Below are 21,745 nucleotides of genomic sequence, written 5' to 3' on the forward strand. Positions count from 1 at the left end.
GGGGTGGGACATTTATCTTTCTGTTTCAGGTGGACTCTACCTAATACTTAATGTTTAAAATATGCTGGAGCTAATTAATCAAGAGGAAATTAGTCCAAACAAATTAATCACCAGTGCTCAATGTGGAATTTCAGAGCTTTGTGGCTCAGAGATTATTTAGTGGCTTTTCCTTTTTTGTTGTTGTTGTTTTCTATTAAAATGAATTCACCCATGGTAATAAGGAAGTCTTTTAAGGATGTACCTCAACTGTCCCATTCCCCTTCTGCTGACACAGGCTCAGCACATGACCCAGAAAACACTTGGTTTGAGCTGATGCTTTCATGCTACGTTGAGATAGCATTCCTGTCTCCTTGCCTGCAGTACTCTAATGGGTAGAAACCACAGGGGGGTATTGGGAAGAGGAATGAGCATGGCAGGCAGTGAGCATCTTCAACACCTGCTTTTTCTTCCCTTGTATGGGATGAAGAATCTTTAGACATATTCATATGTAAAAAAATGGCATAATTAATAAGCCACAAAAACAGAGTCTGTGGCAAAGGCTTTTCCCTGTTTCCTAATTCTTTTTTTTTTTTTTTTAATTTTTTTTTTTCAACGTTTATTTATTTTTGGGACAGAGAGAGACAGAGCATGAACGGGGGAGGGGCAGAGAGAGAGGGAGACACAGAATCGGAAACAGGCTCCAGGTTCTGAGCCATCAGCCCAGAGCCCGACGCGGGGCTCGAACTCACGGACCGCGAGATCGTGACCTGGCTGAAGTCGGACGCTTAACCGACTGCGCCACCCAGGCGCCCCCCCTGTTTCCTAATTCTTAACTGATGCTCAGGCAACAATGGGAAATAGGGCAGGTATGTGAAGGACCAATCTGTTTAGGGCATGTGGGCGTAAAATCAGCAGGAACAGGCGTGACCATGATATATACTAGAAAGTAGAAGACTGGGTGTCGAACAACTTGGCATAGATAACATTTTACAGTTAACAGTATGCTGTCTTGTCACTGTTTTATTTAATTTTCATCTACATTCTATGAGGTGAGTTGTAATTTTTATTGCTTACAACCGGAAACTGAAATTATCTGACTCTTCCAAAACCAAAGTGGCAGAGTCTAGCCTCAAATCCATTTGCCCTGATATTATTATTTACTTTCTTTTCCTGAGCCACATCTGTGCCCTCTACACCTAGAGATGCTTCCAGAGTGAGCCTTAATGTGAAAATGGACATTTTCAGACCATTAAGACAAAAAATTTCTCCTAGTGTTTCTGTCCTAGCAGGCAAAAATTGTCAGGTTAACCACCATTATAAACTTCAGGAAGAATAATGGGAAGGAAAGCCAGGCAGTGAACAGAGAATATCCTGATAAGCCAGAGACATAATATAAAACTCAGAATATACCTCTGGGTGACTTCCTACTCAACCTCTCTGTGCCTTTATTTACTCAACTATCAAATGGGGAAATAACTCCTATCTAGTAATATTACTGTATTAGAAATAAGATATTAGAGTATTTAGAAATTTTTAGCACATGGCAGGCATTCAATACATAATTCCTATTGGGCTTTGTATATTAGAGTTTTCTGAAGCATGGAATGTAAATGTAGAATTAAACATGTTTTTATAAACAAACAAAAATATAAACATGAATTTAATATACATGATGTTATGACAGAAATGCCTAATAAACAGAAAAAAAAGTCTCATGCTATTATGCATATTATGTAATCTAGAATATATCCAAAATGCATGCTGCTTCTGAAGGGATTTTCTTTATTATTAAAAAAACTGTAAGATTAGAGTAAGTCTAGCTGAAAAAATATACTGCAATAAAGGATTGGGAAATCTAGGTTAGTTTAGGATCCCATTAACAATTTGAACACAATTTGAACATCTCTTCAGATCCCATGAGTATAGATGATTTATGTATATATTACATAACCAGTTTTTTGAGACAGTTATATAATACATATATAGGCACTTCATTTTTGGAATAAATATATCACCTATTCCATAAAAGTCTAGTTGAGATAGCACATTTTCAATTTTCTGGGTCTGAGAAAATAAAGATTCTTTAAGCAATTCTTTCATTCTCTCCTTCAGTTTTTTTTTTTTTTTTTGAAGATTTATTATAGTCATATATATTTTTTACTTTGTCTTAATTTTTAAATTATTTTATTTCTTTAAATTTATGACACTATAAATTCTCAAACACATCTTCTCCATTCTTTACATATCTAGTCGAGTACCCTGTACATAGACATTCAATAAATATCTTATCAATATTAAATCATTGATTGATTAAATCACTAAATCAATATTGATTTAATGAAGAAAACTTTAGAGATCGAAATGGAAAAGCAGAAAAATTAAAGTTCTATATGTGCTTATAATAGAAGACCCAAATCAAACTGACATAAATAATAAAGAACACTTACTAATTTGTATAACAAAAAAAAGTCTAAATGTAGAGCAGCATTCTTGAAAGATGAACTGACTGAGATGTTTGCAATGCCATTAAGGTTTTTCCTACATTTCTCAGTGATTCCCCAGTCTCTGTCTTCCTATTATTTTATCTTCAGGCTGGCTTTTGTACCAAAATGGTAACAAGAGTACTTCCTGAGCTTAACAGGGATACATGCTTCCTTTTGCACATCAGAGTTGGAAAGAGGTTGCCTTTTACCACAATTATCTAACAAAATGTACACCTGACAAAAATTGATCCTGGAAAAATGTATGTCTGTGTCTATGAATGAATCCTTATTTTATTTTTTTTTAAAACAGCTAACATACAATGCTACATTAGTACATTAGTATCAGGTGTACAACACAGTGACTCAACTTCTCTATATGTTATGCTACATTCACAAGTGCAGCTACTATCTGTCACCTGACTATGCAATTACAGGATCACTGACTATATTCCGAATGTTATGGTTTTTATTCCTGTGACTTACTCATTCCATACCTGGAAGTCTATAGTGCTCACCCTCCTTAATCTATTTTGCCCATCCCTCCACATCTGCTATCCTCTGTCAACCATCCATTTGTTCTATTAGTTTCCTTTTTTAGATTCCACATGTAAATGAAATCATATGGTATTTGTCTTTCTCAGTCTGACTTATTGTGCTTAGCATAAAACACCCTAGGCCTATCCATGTTACCTCAAATGGAAGATTTCATCCTTTTATATGGCTGCATGAAATTCCTGTGTCTATGTATACATCACATCTTTTTCATCCATTCATTTCTCAATGGACACTTAAGATTGCTTCTATAATTCAGTATTGTGAATAATGCTGTAATGAACAAAGAGGTGCATATATCTTTTCAAATTAGTATTATCATGTACTTTGGGTAAATACCCAGTAGTGAAATTACTTGATCATATGGCATTTCTATTTTTAATGTTTTAAGAAACCTCCACACTATTTCCCACATTAGCTGCACCAACTTACATTCCTACCAATAATGCATAAGGGTACCTTTTTCTCCACATCCTTGCCAGCAGTTATTATTTCTTGTCTTTTTAATTTTAGCCATTGTGACAGGTGTAAAGTGGTATTTCATTGTGGTTTTGATTTGCATTTCCCTCATGAGGTTGAGCATCTTTTCATGTGTCTTTTGGCCATCTGTATGTCTTCTTTGGAAGACTGTCTTTTCAGTTCCTCTGCTCATTTTTTAGTTGGATTTTTGGGTGTTGAGTTGTATAAATTATATATTTTGATATTAACCCCTTATGCATTATATCATTTCCAAATATCTTCTCCCATTCAGTAGGCTGCCTTTTTGATTTGTTTCTTTTGCTGTGCAAAAGCTTTTTACTTTGACACAGTCTCAGTAGTTTATTTTTGCTTTTCTTTCCCTTGCCTCAGACTTATCTAGAAAAATGTTGCTATAGTCAATGTCAGAAAAATTTATGCCTATATTCTCTTCATAAAGACTTCAAGTCTCACATTTAGATCTTTAATCCAGGTTGAGTTTATTTTTGTGTATGGTGTAAAAAAGCCGAGTTTCACTTTTTTCCATGTATCTGTCCAGTATTCTCAGCACCATTTATTAAAAACATTCTATCTCATTGCACATTCTTGCCTCTTTTTTTTCATAAACTAATTGACCGTGTAAATTTGGGTTTATTTCTGAGCTCCCTATTCTGTTCCATTGATCTATGTATCTATTTTTGTGCCAGTACCACACTGTTTTGATTAGCACAACTCTGTAATGTACCTTGAAATCTGGGATTATGACACCCCCACCTTTGTTCTTTTTCAAGATTGCTCTATTTGGGGTCTTTTGTGGTTCCATACAAATTTCAGGATCATTTGTTCTAGTTCTGTGAAAAATACTATTGATATTTTGACAGGGACTGCATTAAATCTATAGATTGCTTTCCACAGGATGGACATTTTAACAAAATTATTCTTGCAATTCATGAGCATGGAACGTTTTTCCACTTGTGTGCGTCATCTTCGTTGTTTAATGACTATTTTATTGTTTTCAGAGTATAGGTCTTTTACCTCCTTGGTTAAATTTATTTCTATATATGTTCATGATTTTGGTGCAACTGTAATTTTTTTTTTTATCTTTCTGCTACTTTGTTAGTGTGTAGAAACTGTACTTATTTCTGAAACTTCATTGATTCACTTATTAGTTCTAGTAAATTTTTAAATATTTATTCAGATATATACAGAGAGAACATAAACATGAGTGTGGGAGGGGCAGAGAGAGGGAGAGAGAGAATCCCAAGCAGGCTCTGTGCTGATGCAGGTCCCGGTGTCACGAAATCATGAGATCATGACCAGAGACAGAACCAAGAGTCAGATGCTTAACCAACTGAGCCACCCAAGCGCCCCACTTCTAGTAATTTTTTGGTGGAGTCCTTAGGGTTATCTATGAATAGTACCATGCCATCTACAAATAGTGAAAGTTTTACTTCTTCTTTACCAGTATGGATGCCTTTTGTTTAGTTCTCTTGTCTGATTTCCATGGCTATGATTTCCAGTACTTTGTGGATCAAAACTGGTAAGAATGATCCTTGTCTTGTTCCTGATCTTAGAGACAATCTCTGTTTTTCACCATTGGGTAGGATGTTAGCTATTGTTTTTCATATATGAAATATTATATTGAGGTATGTTTCCTCATTGCCACTTTGTTGAATCTTTATCATGAATGGATATTGAATTTTGTAAAATATTTTTTCTGCATCTATTGAAATCATCATATGATTTTTATCCTTTGTTTTGTTGCTATGGTATATCATGTTGATTGATTTGTGAATACTGACACATCCTTGCATCTCAAAGATAAATCCCACTTGATTGTGGCAAATAGTATTTTTAATTTATTTTTAAATGTGGTGTGATAATATTTTATTGAGCATTTTTCCATCTATGTTTATCAGAGAGATTGGTCTGTAATTTTCATTTTTGTAGTGACTTTTCAGTTTTGGTTCACACCTCTTTAAATGGTTGGTAGAATTCATCTGTGAAGATATCTGATCCTGGACTTTTGCTTGTTGACAGTTTTTGATTATTTATTCAATTTCATTACTAGTAATCAGTCTTCTCAGATTTCCTATTTCTCCATGGTTTAGTATTGGAAGTTTGTATTTTCTAGAAGTTTGCACATTTCTTCTAGGTTATCTAATTTGTTGGCATATAATTTTTTATAGTATTCTCTTTTAATCCTTTGTATTTCTGTGGTGTCAGTTATTACTTCTCCTCCTCCATTTCTTATTTTATTTGGGTCCTTTCTCTCCTTTTTCTCAATGAGTCTAGATAAAAGTTGATCAATTTTATTTATCTTTTCAAAGAACTAGCTGCTGGTTTCTTTTTTTTTTTAATTTTAGTCTCCATATCATTTATTTTTGCTCTGATTTTTTTTATTTCTGTCTTTCACCTTGGGCTTCATTTCTTCTTCTTTTTTAGTTCCTTTAGGTGTAAGGTTAGATTGTTATTTGAGCTTTTTTTTTTGTTTCTTGAGTTAGGCCTGTATTAATATATATATTCCTTCTTAGAACTGTTTTCACCCTGTCCCAACAATTTTGTACCATCGTGTTTTAATTTACATTTGTCTTAATGTATTTTTTTTTCAATTTCCTCTTGGATTCTTTGTTGTCTCCAAAGAGTCATTGGTTGTTTAGTGTCACGCTGTTTGGCTTCCATGTGTTTTTTCTTTTTCCTTGTGATTTATTTCTACGTTCATACAATTGCGGTGGCAAAGATGCACGGGATTATTACAATCTTCTTAATTTGTTGAGCCTTGTTTTGTGGCCTCACATGTGATCTATTTTGCAGAATGTTCCATGTGCCCTTGAAAAGAATCCTGTTGTTTTTGGATGAAATGTTCTGTGTGTGTGTATGTGTGTGTTCTGTGTGTGTGTGTGTGTGTATGTTATGTCCATCTGGTCTAAGGCATCAGACATTGATATTGACTTTCTGCGTAGATAATCTATCCACTGATGTAAATGAAGTATTAAAGTCCTCTACTAATATTAGTATAGTAATATTGTATTACTATAAATTTTTCTCTTTATGTCCATTAATATTTGCTTTATGTTTAGATGCTCCATTGTTGGGTGCATAGATATTTACAACTGTTATATCCTCTTGCTGGATTGATCCCTTTATCATTATGTAATGCCTTTGTCCCTTGTTACAGTCTTTGTTTCAAAGTCTATTTTCCCTGATACAAATACTGCTATACTGGCTTTTATTCCCTCCCACTTGCATGGTAAATATTTCTCTATCCCTTCAATTTCAGTCCACTTGTGTCTTTAGGTCTGAGGTGAGTCTCTTGTAAGCAACATATAGATGTGTCTTTTTTTTTTCTCTAATAATCATTCTGCCAACGTGTTTTTTGGTTAGAACGTTTAGGCCATCTAAAGTAATTATTGGTAAGTATGTACTTATTGCCACTTTATTTGTTTTCTAATGATATTTATAGTTCTCTGTTCCTTTCTATTCATGTGTTGTCTTTTCTTTGTGATTGGTGGGTTTCTGTAGTGTTTATGTGTGGCTTTCTGGTCTGTGTGTATGTCTATTACAGGTTTAGGGTTTATGGTTAACATGAGGTACATATATAACACCCCAAGAATATAGCAGTCTGTATTAAATATATGATCATTTAAGCTCAAAAAAATTCTGAAAAAAATCCTCTTATTTTTACACTCTCCTCCACATTTGATGTATATGTTATTATACTTTACATCTTTTTATTCCTAACTTTCTTATATCTGATTATGACCATTTATTTTCCACTTAAAGAAGTCCCTTTAACATTTCTTGTGAGGCTTGTTTAGGGATGATAAACTCTTTCACTTTTTTGTTTAGGAAACTCTTTATTCTTCATATCTGAATGAAGCCTTTCTGGGTCCAGTAGTCTTTGTTGTAGGTTTTTCCTTTCAGGCCTTTAATATATCATGTCACTTTCTTCCTGTGAAGGTTTTCCGCTGAAAAATCAGCTGGGAACCTTACTTGGGTTTCCCTTGTATGTAACTTTTTGCTTCTGTATTGCTGCTTTTAAAATTCTCTAGCTTTAGCCTTTGACATTTTAATATGTGTTGTGGTGTGGATTTCCTTGTATTCATCTATTTGGAATTCTGTGCTTTTTGAACTTGGATGTCTATTTCTTTCCCCAGGTTAGACCAACTCAGTTATTTCTTCAGATAAGTTTTCTGCCTCTTCCTCTCTTGTTCTGGGACCCCTAGAATGCAAATGTTTGTTCATTTGATGTTGTCCAAGAGATCGCTTAACCATTCCTAATGTTTTAAAATGATTTTCTCTTTGCTGTCCAGCTTGAGTGCTTTCCATTTGTTTGTCTTCCAGACAACTGATACATTCTTCTGCATCCACTAATCTGTTGATTCCCTCTAGAGGATTTTTTTAATGTTTATTTTTGAGAGTAGGGAGGGGCAGAGAGAGAGGGAGACAGAGAATCCCAAGCAGGCTCCACAAAGCCCAACACAGGGCTCTAGCCAAGGAACCGTGAGATATCCAAGCTGAAGTCAGGGCACTTAATTGACTGAACCACCCAGATGCCCCATAGAATATTTTTTTTAATATTCTTCTACTATGATTGTTTTTTTAAATGTTTATTTATTTTGAGAGAAGGTGCATGTGTGTACGGGAAAGTGGGGGGGGGGGTGGGCAGAGAGGGAGAGAGAGAATCCCAAACAGACTCTGCATGGTCAGTGCAAAGCCTGACCTGGAGCTCACTCTCACAAACCATGAGATCATGACCGGAGTCAAAATCAAGAGTTAAGTGCTTAACCAACTGAGCCACCCAGGCACCCCTGATTGGTTATTATATACGTGTGTGTGTGTGTGTGTGTGTATAATTTTTATTGAAGGTCTTTCTCCCAGTCTTCTCTGCAGCCCAGTGAGCATTTTTACAATCATTACTTTCAAGTTTTTTTATCAGGTACATTGCTTATCTCCATTTCATTTAGTTGTCTGAAACTTTGTCTTATTCTTTTGCAGAATATTCCTGTTTTCCTATACTTTCTGTTTTTCTGTGGATTAGGTAGAATAGCTACTTCTGAACTTAAAGGAATGGTCTTGTGTATGGTCATCCCCTATGTAGACTGTGTGTTCTTGGTCACTTTTCCTGGTTGGCTAGAACTGTGGCTGGCATGGGCTGGGGATCCTGGAGCTCTCCACCCAGTGAGCATCCTAGTATGGCAGCTAAAGTTTAAGTGGGCACAGAGCAGTGCAGTCCCTGGGCTCTCCAAACTGTGGGTGCCCTGGCAGGACAGCTAAAGCTAAACTGGATGCGAGCTGGGTGCCTCTAGGCTCTCCATGTAGAGGAAGCCTTGGCAGGATAAGTAAAGCTGTGAACTGGGTGTAAACCAGCATGTTCCAGGAGTCTCCACACAGAGGGTTCCCTGGAGAGGTGGGTGGCTAGAGCTGAGGCAGGGTACACACAGGGGGTCCTGGGGCACTCTGTGTAGAGGGCACTCTGGCAAGACAGCTAAATCTAAAGTGGGTATGGGCCAGTGTGGTCTCTAAGCTCTTTGTGCAAAGTCTGCCCTGGCAGAACAGCTGAAGCTGAAGTGAGTGTAGGCTGGCTTGTCCTGGGGCTCTCCACTCTGAGGGTGCCCTGACCGGCCACCTGAAGTGGGTAAAAGCTGAATGTCCTTGAATGCTCAGCACAGGTGGTGCCCTAGCCATATGATTGGAGCTGAGGCCACTGTGGATGGGAGTGTCCCAATGTACTCAATAAACAGGAAGTAACCCCCTGGCCGGGTAAAGGGAAATAATGTAGGCAAGGGCCAGGGGTTCTTGGGGTGCTTTATACAGGGGCACCCTGGAAGCACAGCAGGTTCTGGAGCACTTTGAACCAGGGGTGCCCTAGCAAGCTGTCTGAAGTAAAGTGGTGTGGGCCTGGAGCGTTCCATGGTGCTTTATGCCTGTGTCACCTTGGCTTAAAGGTTGGATCAGTAGTAAGCACTAACCAGGGGTATCCCACTGTGTACCACCCTGTGGCCTTCTTGTGGGATAGCTGGAGCTGGTGTGAGCTAGGGGTCCAGGGTTCACTGAGGTGCCAGGCCAGTTAGGGCGCCTGGGTTGTCCACTGGTCCCTGCTGTCAAGGTATAGGGGGAGCACAGATTGTGTCCAGCAGCCCCTCCTACCCGGAGAGAATTTCAGCAGCTTCCTCCACTTGATTGAGTTCTAGGGCTGGCTCTTTTATATGCTCATTATTCTTTTAAACCCTGGCTTTTTTGTTTTTTTTTCTTTCTTTCTTTCTTTCTTTCTTTCTTTCTTTCTTTCTTTCTTTCTTTCTTTCTTTCTTTCTTTCTTTCTCTCTCTCTCTCTCTCTCTCTCTCTCTCTTTCTTTCTTTCTTTTTTTTTTTTTTTGGCTTTTTTTCTGTGCCTCACCGCAACCAGAGCTGGTGTGGCCTAGGGGACTTGGCCTTGTTGAAGCTCAATCAGGTTAGGGTGTGCTGACCCTGCTCCAGTATGCACTTTCAACATGGGGTGGGGGGAGGGGCGCATAAATTATGTCATTTTCCAGTCCCTTTGACCCAGAGAGTTCTAGTAGCTTCTCCATTTGATAGAGTTCCAGGGTTGGCTCTTTTATAAACCAGTTGCAGCTTTTTTTTTTTTCTTTTTCCTGTGCCTAAGGACAAAGGAATCTCTCCTGTGTCCCTCGATACTCTCCCTCCCCACTGCAGTCTGCAGTGTTAAAGGTGGGTGTTCCCTTTGTTAGCATTTCTCCATCTCTCTTGCTTTTCTTCTTTTACTCTTCTCTCTTTCCTTGTGTGGAAGCTGTTCAGTTGGCTCTCCATTCTTCTTCAGGAATTCTTCTATAATAAGTGTAATTTGCTGTGTTATATAAAGGAGATGAATTCAGGGTCTTCCTGTCTTGTCATATTAGTGAATCAATCCCTGTTGATTAGAAATGTCATTTGGTGATGGACAGGGTCCTAAATCCAAACACTACACCATGGGAATGAGATAATCCTAGAGGTCAAGTGAGGGTTCAATCCCAATGTAACCACAGAAATGCTTATGATTTGGTGGAAGGAAAGGAAACAGCATGGGTGGTTAAATGAATCTGGGAAAGGCGGCCACAACATGGACTATAATTGGGTAGTACTGTGAAATTCCATAGTTGTAAAAATAAAAGTGAAATACCCCAATGTCAGTATATATTCATCAGGTATGTGAAATAAATGACAAAATAGCCCTATATTACAATGAATTACTTTCCTCATATACTTTTTCCTTATGGGTGCTTTCTGAATAAATTAACAACTGATTTTCTTCCCTTTCTCAAATTTAACAATTAATTTTATTGATTAAATTGGCTCTAATGACTATGAAAATAACAGCCCTCCAAAATAACTGTATCATGTCCAGCATTTATTTTCATTCTTCTTGACATTAAAACAAAAAAAGCATTCTAATTCAGATTGATGCATTTCAATCTTAACACAAGTATTATATAATGTTCACGGTCTTCATGGATCCTTTTGGATTATATGAGGTAAAAACCACAATTGCATTCATCCTTGTTTAGTCCTAAAATAGCCAGGAGATTACCTAGAAAGGATAATTCTGGTCCTTAAATGTCAAGCAAATAAGGTGAATCTCATTACCCCATTCTTTTAGGTACCTCACTGGTGGCATTAGACAGTCTGCAGCAGTCTCCCACCTACCCTACATTAATGGCCACCCAGCTCCATATACATGTGTCTAGAATGCACACTCACAGTCTCTGGTTGGAGTTCACAAAGCCACAGCCCACCAAGTTCTGTTCAATACCTCATGTACTTCCCCTACCCTATTTCTCCTCACAAGAACCTTTACCCCCAACAAGTCTAAAAATACCCAACATGCTAGTATTAAAGGGAACAATTTTTGCATTCTCTCTTCAGGATTACAAATTTTCTTAATTTTCATTTATTCTGATACTGCTGATTTGCTAAGCAAAAATGAAGTTGATTATGGTATCTTTCGCCACCAAGACTGCATATGAAAAATAATAGAGAAAAAGACTACCCTTTTCCTTTGAAAACACCTTAATGATTTTTAATAGACATTTATGGTTACCTTGGAGGAAAAGAATCCACCAAATTGTAGTTACAGCAGACATAATTTTCTGTTTTCCCCTCCAGCTCATAGTCCCAAGGGGTGGATTGGGGGGAGTATATTAGTTTCATTGTTGTTGCTCAAAGGATGGATGGAACTTCAGTGTGCTATTCTTGTATCCCATTACTGCTGGCCTCATCGCTTCATTGCAAGGGTTGAGGACCTACCTACCCCTTTCAAGGATGTTTTTAAACAGTCTAGGGTTTAGACAGCTGTAATTACTTTGAACACTGAATAACCTGTGGAAGAGGATTAGGATAAAAATAGATGAAATTGTTAAATATTCTTACCTGCCTCTTTCTGCAGCCCAACAATTATTTTTCTACTTTCTCCTCCTTTTCATCCATCCAATATATTGGGGTGAAGAGGGAAGGACAAGAATAAGAGAAAGATGGAACTAAAAATGTATATATAATATGCTAATTTCTGAAAATTACATGTCTATATGGGTTGTTTATATAGATACCTGACCTCAAAAAAGTCCACCAATTGTTCAAAGTAAAAGCTATTTAAAGAGAGATGTAGATGTTTCTCTTACAATGGACACACACACACACACACACACACCCATATATATACAATGCATGTGTGTGTTCTACGACAAAGTGAAAGAAGTGGAAGGAGGCATATCTGGCTGTTTATATTATATTACATCAGGAGGATGAAAGTGCATATGGGGATGATGAGTAATGTTTTAACATGTTTGTGCATAACTTCATTTAAGACTTGAAGCATGTATTATTTTTAATCTGAGAAATATCTATTGAGAAAAAAGTAATCATTTGAGAATCACTTGGGTGTCAAGATTATAATTTTTACTTCATTTATATTCACACTTATTGATTAGATTATACTTCATGATATAATTTTTAATTTCCAGTAATTTTTACTATTTCAAAATTAATTGAAACCTATCAATATTTACAGAAGATAAGCCCTGCTGAAAACATGAATAGAAGATAATTTGTTTCAGGATGGCAGACAAGTGAGACTTTTCTGTAGTAGTGTACTCAATTTCCTGTAATATAATCATCTTCTTTGAAGGATTTTGTAGTGTAAGTGCCTAAATCAAAATTTCATTCATACTTTTTAAATTCAAAATTCCTTTGGCAAAGGTGACAAAATTCAGCATATTTTGAAACTAATTTTGACCCTTAAACTACATTCCTTCCCATTACTTTTCTCATATTAGCTGAGATGATTACATGACTTTGACCTATACTTTAACAAAATTGATCTTTAGTAATAAATAAATAAATAAACAAAAAAATTCAGTGATTTATGTACTTACTGAAAGGAAGATTATTTCCTGTTATTTTCATAGGTAAACTTTCAACTGAATCTGTTTTTATTTTTCCTTTTATCCATCACATTTATACCTGTTTCTGAAAAAGAATTAACATCAAAATTTTTTCAGTATAAACTCCTCAAAGAAACGTCAAAGAGGAGGCCATGCAATATTTCCATTTGTTCACCACCAGGTTTTATATATATAAATCTATAAATACATATGCATAGCTAAATATAAAAGAGATATAGATAGGAGGTGCACAGGGAGGATACATAGTACTTCCCCATATGGTTTGTGTTTTCTCCCTTTTTTTTTATTCTCAGTACAGTGAATGTATACTGTTATATTAGTTTCAGTTGTACAATAGAGTGATTCAACAATTCTATACATTATTCGGTGCCTATAATGATAAGGGCACAAATAATTCCCTTCACCAATTTCTGTATCCTTCCCACACACTTCCCTCTAGTAAACAACCACCAGTTGCTTCTCATTTAAGAGTCTGTTTTTGTCTTTTTCCTTTATTCCTTTGTTTTGTTTTTCAAATGCCACATGAATGCAATCATATGATATTTTTCTTCCTCTGTCTTATTTCAGTTAGCATTATTCCCTCGAGGTACATACATGTTGTTGCAAATGGCAAGATTTCATTCTTAAGGCTGAGTAATGTTCCTGTATGTGCATATGTATCTTGTTTATCCATTCATCTATGGATGGACAATTGGGTTGTTTCCATAATTTAGCTATTGTAAATAATGCTACAGTAAACATAGGGGTGCCTATATCTTTTCAAATTAGTGTTTTCATATTCTTTGGGTAAATAATCAGTAGTAAGATTATTGGATCCTATGGTAATTCTATTTTTAATTTTTTGAAGAAATGCCATACTGTTTTTCATAGTGGTTGAACCAATCTGCATTCCCATCAACAGTGCACAGGAGTTCGTTTTTCTCCACATCCTTGCCAACTATTTCTTGTATTTTTTTTTAATTTTAGCCATTCTGACAACTGTGAGGTGATACCTCATTGTGGTTTTCATTTGCATTTCCCTGATGATTAGTGATGCTGTGTATCTTTTCATGTGTCTATGGACTGCCTGTCTTTTTTGAAGAAATGTCTGTTAATGTCTTCTCCCCACCTTTAAACTGGATTATTGTGTTTTTGGTGTTGAGTTGTAGAAGTTATTTATATATTTTGGATACTAACCTTTTATCAGATAGATCATTTGTAAATTTCATCTTCCATTCAGTAGGTTGCCTTTTTGTTTCATTGGGTTTCCTTTGCTTTATAGAAGCTTTCTATTTTAATGTAATCCCAGTAGCTTATTTTTGGTTTTGTTTCCCTTGCCTGCACTTTACCTAGAAAAGACTCAATGACCAGTGTGAAAGAAATCACTGTCATTGTTTTCTTTATGAATCTTATGGTTTCAAGTCTAAAATTTAGGTCCTTAATCTATTTTGACTTTATTTTTATGTATGCTATAAGAAAGTGGTCCAGTTTTCCTAGCATCATTTGTTGAAAGACTTCTTTTTCCCATTACATATTATTGCCTCCTTTGTTAGAGATTAACTCACCATATAACTGTGGGTTTATTTCTGGGCTCTCTATTCTGTTACACTGATCCATGTATCTGTTTTTGTGGCAGTAACATACTGTTTAGATTACTACACCTTTGTAGTATATCTTGAAATTTGTAATTGTTATACCTCCAGTTTTTTTGTTTGTTTGTTTTTTCTTTCTCAAGGTCACTCTATTTAGGGTCTTTTGTGGTTCAACACAAATTTTAGGACTGTTTGTCCTAGTTGTGTGAAAAATGATGTTGGTATTTTCAGAGGGATTGCATTAAATCTGTATATTGCTTTGGGTAGAATGGACACTTGAACATTTGTTCTCCCAATCCATGATCATGGAATAGCATTCCACTTGTTTGTGTCATCTTCAATTTCTTTCATCAAAGTTTTAATAGCTTGCAAAGTTCAGATGGCACCTGACTGGCTCAGGCGGTAGAGTATGTGACTCTTGATCTCAAGGTTGTAAGTTCAAGCCCATGTTTGGTGTAGAGGTTACTTATGAACAAGCAAACAACAACAAAAACAAAGTACAAATATTTCACCTCATTAGTTAAGTTTCTAGGTATTTTATTATTTTTGGTGTAATTGCAAATGGGATTGTATTCTTAATTTCTCTTTGCTACTTCATTATTAGTGTGTAGAAATGCAACAGATTACTGCTTATTGATTTTGTATCCAATGACCTTACAGAACCCAGTTATCAGTTCTAGGGTTTTTTTTTGTTTTGTTTTGTTTTTTGTTTTTTTTGGGGGGGTGGAATCTTCAGGACTTTCTGTGGATACTATCATGTCATCTGAAAATAGTGAAAGTTTTAATTCTTCCTTACCAATATGAATGCCTTTTCTTTCTTTTTCTTATCTGATTGCTGGGCTTGGACTTCCACTACCATGTTGTATAAAACTGATGATGTGTTTTGTTCCTGATCCTAGGAGAAAAGCTCTGTTTTTCACCACTGAGTATGTTAGCTGTGGGTGTTTTTACATATGATCTTTATTATGTTATGTTCAGATATATTCCCTCTAAATGTAAATGGTTGAGCGCTTTTATCATGAATATTGTACTTGGTCAAATGATTTTTCTGCCTCTGTTGAGATGCGCATATGGTTTTTAACCATTCTCTTGCTGATGTGATGTATCACATTGATTGGTGAATAATGAATCATCCTTGCATCCCAAAAATAAATCCCATTTGATTGTGGTGAATGATTTTTTTTAATGTATTGTTGGATTCACTTTGGAAGTATTTTGTTGAGGATTTTTGCATCTTTGTTTATCAGAAATGTGGACCTGTAGATCTGTGTCTTTATAGTGTCTTTATCTGATATCAGGGTAATACTGGCCTTATAGAATTAATTTGAAAGGTTTCCTTCCTCTTCTATTTTTGAAATAGTTTTAGAAGAATAGGTATTAATATTACTTTAAATGTTTGACAGAATTTACCTTTGAAGCCATCTGGTCTTGGATTATCCTGATTCATTTTGGGGAGGTTATTTGTTTCTAGGAATTCATCTGTTCCTTCTATGTAGACCAATTTGTTGGCAAATAATTTTTCATAACAAATATTCTTATAATCCTTAGTGCTTCCGTCATATTGGTTAATTTTCCTCTTTCGTTTCTGATATTGCTTGAGTTCTCCCTCTCTCTCTTTTTGATTAGATTGGCTAATAATGGTTTATCAATTTTATTGATCTTTTTGAGAAATCAGCTGCTGGTTTCATTGATCTGTTCTATTTTTGTTTGTTTTTTAGTTTCTATTTTTTTAAAATTCTGTTCTAATCTTTGTTCCTTCCTTCTACTAGTTGTGTGTTTTCTTTGTTCTTTTTCTAGATCTATTAGAAATAAGGTTAGTTTGTTTATTTGAGATTCTTTTTGCTTCTTGAGGTAGGCCTTTCTCTGAAAACAACTTTTGCTGCGCCCCAAAGATTTTGGACCACTGTGTTTCATTTTCATTTGTCTCCATGTATTTTTTTTATTTCCTCTTTGCCCTTTTGGTTTACCCATTAATTGTTTAGGAGTATGTTATTTAAACCCCATGTATTTGTGTCCATTTCTACTTTAATATTGTTGTGGTCCAAATTTCACATGGTGTGACTTCAATTTCTTGAATTTGTTGCGACTTGTTTTGTGGCTTAACATGGGATCTATTCTGGAAATATGCCCTTGAAAGAATGTGTTTTCTTCTGTTTTAAGATGGGATGTTCTGAGTATATTTGTTAGATCCATCTAGTCCAGTGTGTCATTAAAAGCCACCATTTCCTTGCTGATTTTCTGTCTGGATGATCTGTCCATTGATACAAGTGGGGTGTTAAAGTGCCTTATTATTATTGTACTATTGATTACTTTGTGTTAATAGCTGCTTTAAATATATGGGTGCTTTCATGTTGGGTACATAAATATTTACAATCATTATATCTTCTTGTTGGATTTTTCCCTTTACGTATTATCCTTTTTTATCTTTTGTTGCAGTCTTTATTTTATAGTAAGTTTTCTCTGATATAAGTATTGCTATCCCAGATTTCTTTTCACTCACATTTTGCATGACAAAAGCTTTCCCATTCCTTCACTTTCAATGTGCATGCGTCTTTAGGTCTGAATTGAGTATCTTGTATGCAGCATATAGATGGGTCTTGCTTTTTTATCCATTCTGTCAAACTTGTGTGTTTTGATTAGAGCATTTAGTCCATTTACATTCAAAGTAATTATTGATAGGTACTTATTACCCTTCTGTTACTTGTTTTATGGTTGTTTTATAGTTCTTCCTCTGTTCCTTCTCTTGCTATCTTCTCTCATGCTTTGCTGGCTTTCTTTAGTTGTTTGTTTGGATTCCTTTATCTTTACTCATGTATCTATAACCAGTTTTTGATTTGTGTTTACCAACAGGTTTATATATAACACTGATGCATATAGCAGACTGTATTCAGTTGATGGTCACTTTAGGTTTGAACCCATTGTAAAAGCACTAACTTTTTACTCATCTCCTCCACACATTTTAGGTATATGGTGTCATTCATGCTTTACATTCTTTCATTTTGTGAATCCATTGATGGATTTTTATTAATATACTTGCTTTTATTGCTTTTGTGCTTTCTACTTTTCTAACTGCTGCTTATGGTCTTTCTTTTCAACTCAAAGAGTCCGAATTTAATATATCTTGTAAAACTGGTTTAGTGTTGATGGACTCCTTTAACTTTTGTTTGTCTGGAAAACTCTTCATCTACTCTGCGTGATAGCCCTGATGGTTAAAGTATTCTTGGTTTTAGGGGTTGTTTTGCTTTTTTTGTTTTTTTTCCTTTCAGCACTTTGAATATGCCACGTCCCTTCTGGCCTGCAAAATTTCTGCTAAAAAGTCATCTGATAGCTTATGGGGTTTCCTTTGTAGGTACCTATTTTCTTTTCTCTTGCTGCTTTTAGAATTTTATCACTACTTTTGCCAGTTTATTATGTATCTTGATGTGAAGCTCCTTGGGTTAATTTTGTTGCAGGTTCTCTGTGCCTCCTGGATCTGGTTTTCTGTTTCCTTCCCCAGATTAGGGAAGTTTTCAGCTATTACTTATTTATATAGATGTTCTTCTCCCTTTTCTCTTTTTCTTCTAGGATCTCAATAATGTGAATAGTATTACATGTGATGGTGTTGCTGAGTTCCCTTAATCTATCTCACATTTTTTCTCTTGTTCAGCTTCATTACTTTCTATTACTCTGTCTTCCAGGTCGCTAATCCATTATTTTGCTTCCACTAGTCTACAATTTATTCTCTCAGGTGTATTTTTAATTTCACATATTAATTCATCTCTCATTGGTTCTTTTATGTTTTCTATCCCTTTGCTGAAGGTGGCACTGAGATTCTCTACTCTTTCCTCAAGTTTAGTATCTTTATGGCCATTATTCTGAATTCTTTATGAGGCATATTATCTCCATTTCGTTTAGCTCTCTTGCTGAGATTTTGTTCAGTTCTTTCATATGGGACATATTTCTCTCATTTTGTCTAACTCACTTTGAGTCTGTTTCTATGTGTTAGAAAATTCAGATATATCTCCTTCTCTTGAAAGTACTGGCATTATTAAAAAGAACCCCTATAGAGCTTTATAGTACAATGTCCCCCATTCATGAGAACCTGATGCTTCAGAAGTATATCTGATATGTTATATGCATCCTACCAATGTGTCTGAACCACATTTACCTTCATTCCAGTTGCCTGCAATGGTTCTCTTTTCTTGCTATGGACAGGAGTTGATCCTTCTGTTTAAGGGCCAGTCTAGGGTCTCCTTGGGCTTCAGTTGGATCAGACTGGGCATTTGCCAGAGCTGTGGTATCACCCTGGTGCTGTCCCCACAGCAGTTTTCATTGGTGGGCAGAGCCTGAATCCAGAGCAGATGTCTGCCCCCAGCCTACGGCTGTGACCACAGAACTGGTATGTTTTGTTTTCTTTTTCCCTCCCCACAGTGCAGGACTTTGAAGTGGTGCTGGTACCTGTCTGTGCTGCTTGCACAGTGCATGCTTTGGTACAGCTTTGGATGGACTCCAGTCAAGTGCATGTTGAAAGGGGCAGGTCCACAGGAGAACACAGTGGGAAGGGAGGGACATCAGTGTTAGCAAGGTTTGTACAAGTTGGCTGTAGGAGAAGACCTGAAGTTGCTTTGGAAACTCCTGCCAACACCAGTTTGGAGGGAGGAAGTGGGTACAGAGAAAAATGCAGGGACAAGGTGAGTGGTATTAGCAAGGTTAGCACTGGTCAGCTGTGGGAGGGGACCTGTGGCTGCTTTGGAAAACTGCTGAGTGGGTGGGGGTAGAGCCACTAACTAGGTCGTGAGTGTTCAAGCTGTGCTGGTTCATGGAGGTATCACTGTTATCTAGGCAGGGGATGGTACAAGGAAATGGTGCCACCAGTTCTTTTGTTTTTGGAGTAGTCTCCCAGATCCCTGTCCCTCCAGCAAATGTTCTGAGATTAGTAAACAAATCTCCTTCCCATATACCCCAGTGTTTTTCAAACTGCTGCTTCTATGTTATATCTCAGGGAGGTTGTTATGCTGTCCCTTTAAGGGCAGGGACTGAGTTTCCTATAGCCCTCTGGCTCTCCCAAAGCCAAACCCACTAATTTATTTACTTATTTTAAATTTATTTACTTTTGAGAGAAAGTGTGAGTGAGGTGGGGCGGTGGGGGGAGGGGAGAGGGAATCCCAAGCAGGCTCTGTACTGTCACGCAGAGCCCAACATGGCACTTGCTCTCACAAACTGTAACATCGTGACCTGAGCCAAAATCAAGACTTAGACACTTAACCAATTGAGCCATCCAGGTGCCCCAAAACAAAATGATTTTTAAAGTTTCAGATGTCGAGCCCCAGTGATTGTTAAAAAACTCATGAAGTTAAGCCTATCTAGTTTTCAAAGCCAAATTTTAAATGGATTCCTCTTCCCAGTGAAGGTCCCCTGTCTGGGTGTCTGTTGTGTTCCTCTCCCCTCTCCACACCTGCATCTGTCCCTCCCACATACATTCATGGATCAGTTTGGCTTCCAACCTGATCTCTGCCCTTCCTACCCTCTTCAAAATGACCTTTTCTCTACATTTAGCTGTGGAGAGTCTGTTCTGACAGTCTTTGGGTCATTCTCTGGGTTATTTACATTGATATGGTTGTTACCTACATGTATCTGTGGGATGAAGTGAGCTTAGGATCTTCCTACTCTGCCATCTTACCCAGAAGTCTCTCCAGGATTTTTTTAAACTGGTATTCCAAGGTACTTCCCACTGGAATTTATCTTAATAGACACATTCAAGCAGACACTTGTCAGATGTATCATTTGCAAATTTCTTCTCCCACTCAGTAACTTGCCCTTTTGTTGATGGTTTCCTTTGCTGAGCAAAAGCTTTTTAATTTTGGTATAGTCCCAATAGTTTAATTTTGCTTTTGTTTCCCTTGCCTGAGGAGATTTATCCAGAAGAATGTTGCTAAGGTCAATGCAAAGAAATTATTGCTTATGTTTTCCTCAAGGAGTTTTATGGTTTCAGGTCTCACATCTAGGTCTTTAATCCATTTTGAGTTTATTTTTGTGTATGGTGTAAGAAAGTGTTCAATTTCATTCTTTTGCTTTTAACTGTTCAGTTTTCCTACCACCATTTATTGAAGAGACTGTCTTTTCCGCATGTATATTCTTGCCTCCTTTTTCAAAGACTTCTTGACCACATAAGCATGGGTTTATTTCTGGGCTCTCTATTCTTTTCCATTCATCTATGTATTTTTGTGCCAGTACCATACTGTTTTGATTACTACTTCTTTGTAGTACATCTTGAAATCTGGGATTGTGATACCTGCAGCATTGTTCTTTTTCAAGACTGCTTTGGACATTCAGGGTCTCTTGTGGTTTCATATATATTTTAGTATTATTCTAGTTCTGTGAAGGAAAAATGGCATTCTTATGGACTTTCTTGAATCAGTAAGCTTTCTACATTTAAAGAAGCTACAAGGAATTGCCATTAAGCCTTCAAATTCTAGGGGCGCCTGGGTGGCTCAGTTGGTTAAGTGTCCAACTCTTGGTATTGGCCCAGGTCATACTCTCATGGTTCATGAGTTTGAGCCCCATATCGAGCTCTGTGCTGACAGCAAGGAGCCTGCTCAGGATCCTCTGCCTCCCTCTCTCTTTTACCCTCTCCAGCTTGCTCTCTCTCCAAATAAATAAACATTAAAAAGCATTCAAATTTTCAAATTCAAAAAGATTGAGGGAAAATACAATAACTGTGTACTGAAGAAGCATTGCTTGTAACACACAGCTTTAAAGCACAAAACATTCAAAAGCTACTTTTTAATCCTGTTTTGTGGCATGTATCATGAACTTGGCAGAAAATTCAACCAAACATAAATACAAATAATCATTTCTATTCTTATATTTTTGGGAAAAAATGAGTAAGTTTTCACACTTCCATGCAAACACATTTATACCAGAAAAAAAATGACATACTTACTGCTTAAGAATAAACCTTATTTCCCTTTGATGTACAAACTAATCCCATTTCTGAACATTCAGAAAGCCACCCATAAAAGAAATACTCCCAGTGTTCTAGGTTTCATTATGACATCCCTAAATAAAGCAAAGTTAATTAAATCCTAGTAGTAGTATAGGTATATCCAATGAGATTATTTACCTGATTTCAAATCTATATACTTGGAGGATCATCCTGATTTTTGGGATAAATGTTCTCTCTGATATGTAAATCTTCAATTTGAATATTCCCATCAGTATTAAAAAACAGAAATCCATTCACTACTGAAAAGAGTGCTAGCTTTAAGGTTTGAGACAAATGATCAATAAA

General features: G+C 36.4%; 1 protein-coding gene and 1 long non-coding RNA gene across 3 annotated transcripts in view; one reads left to right on the top strand and one right to left on the bottom strand.

The window, feature by feature from the left end:
- Nucleotides 1–13,043, bottom strand: part of LOC123589984 — a 33,531-nt gene extending 20,488 nt beyond the window's left edge. The window contains exons 1-3 of one of the 2 annotated variants that reach the window (XR_006708546.1): nt 12,875–13,043; nt 11,874–11,918; nt 10,717–11,034 (exon numbers count right to left, since the gene is read on the bottom strand). This is a non-coding gene — a long non-coding RNA (uncharacterized LOC123589984). Of the gene's footprint in view, nt 1–10,716; nt 11,035–11,873; nt 11,919–12,874 lie in introns of those variants that run through there. The other variant, XR_006708547.1, reaches the window with a different exon arrangement.
- Nucleotides 1–21,745, top strand: part of MALRD1 (MAM and LDL receptor class A domain containing 1) — a 772,911-nt gene that overhangs the window by 709,792 nt on the left and 41,374 nt on the right.

Source organism: Leopardus geoffroyi, chromosome B4 (assembly GCF_018350155.1).
Source record: "Leopardus geoffroyi isolate Oge1 chromosome B4, O.geoffroyi_Oge1_pat1.0, whole genome shotgun sequence".
Lineage (NCBI taxonomy): Eukaryota > Metazoa > Chordata > Mammalia > Carnivora > Felidae > Leopardus > Leopardus geoffroyi.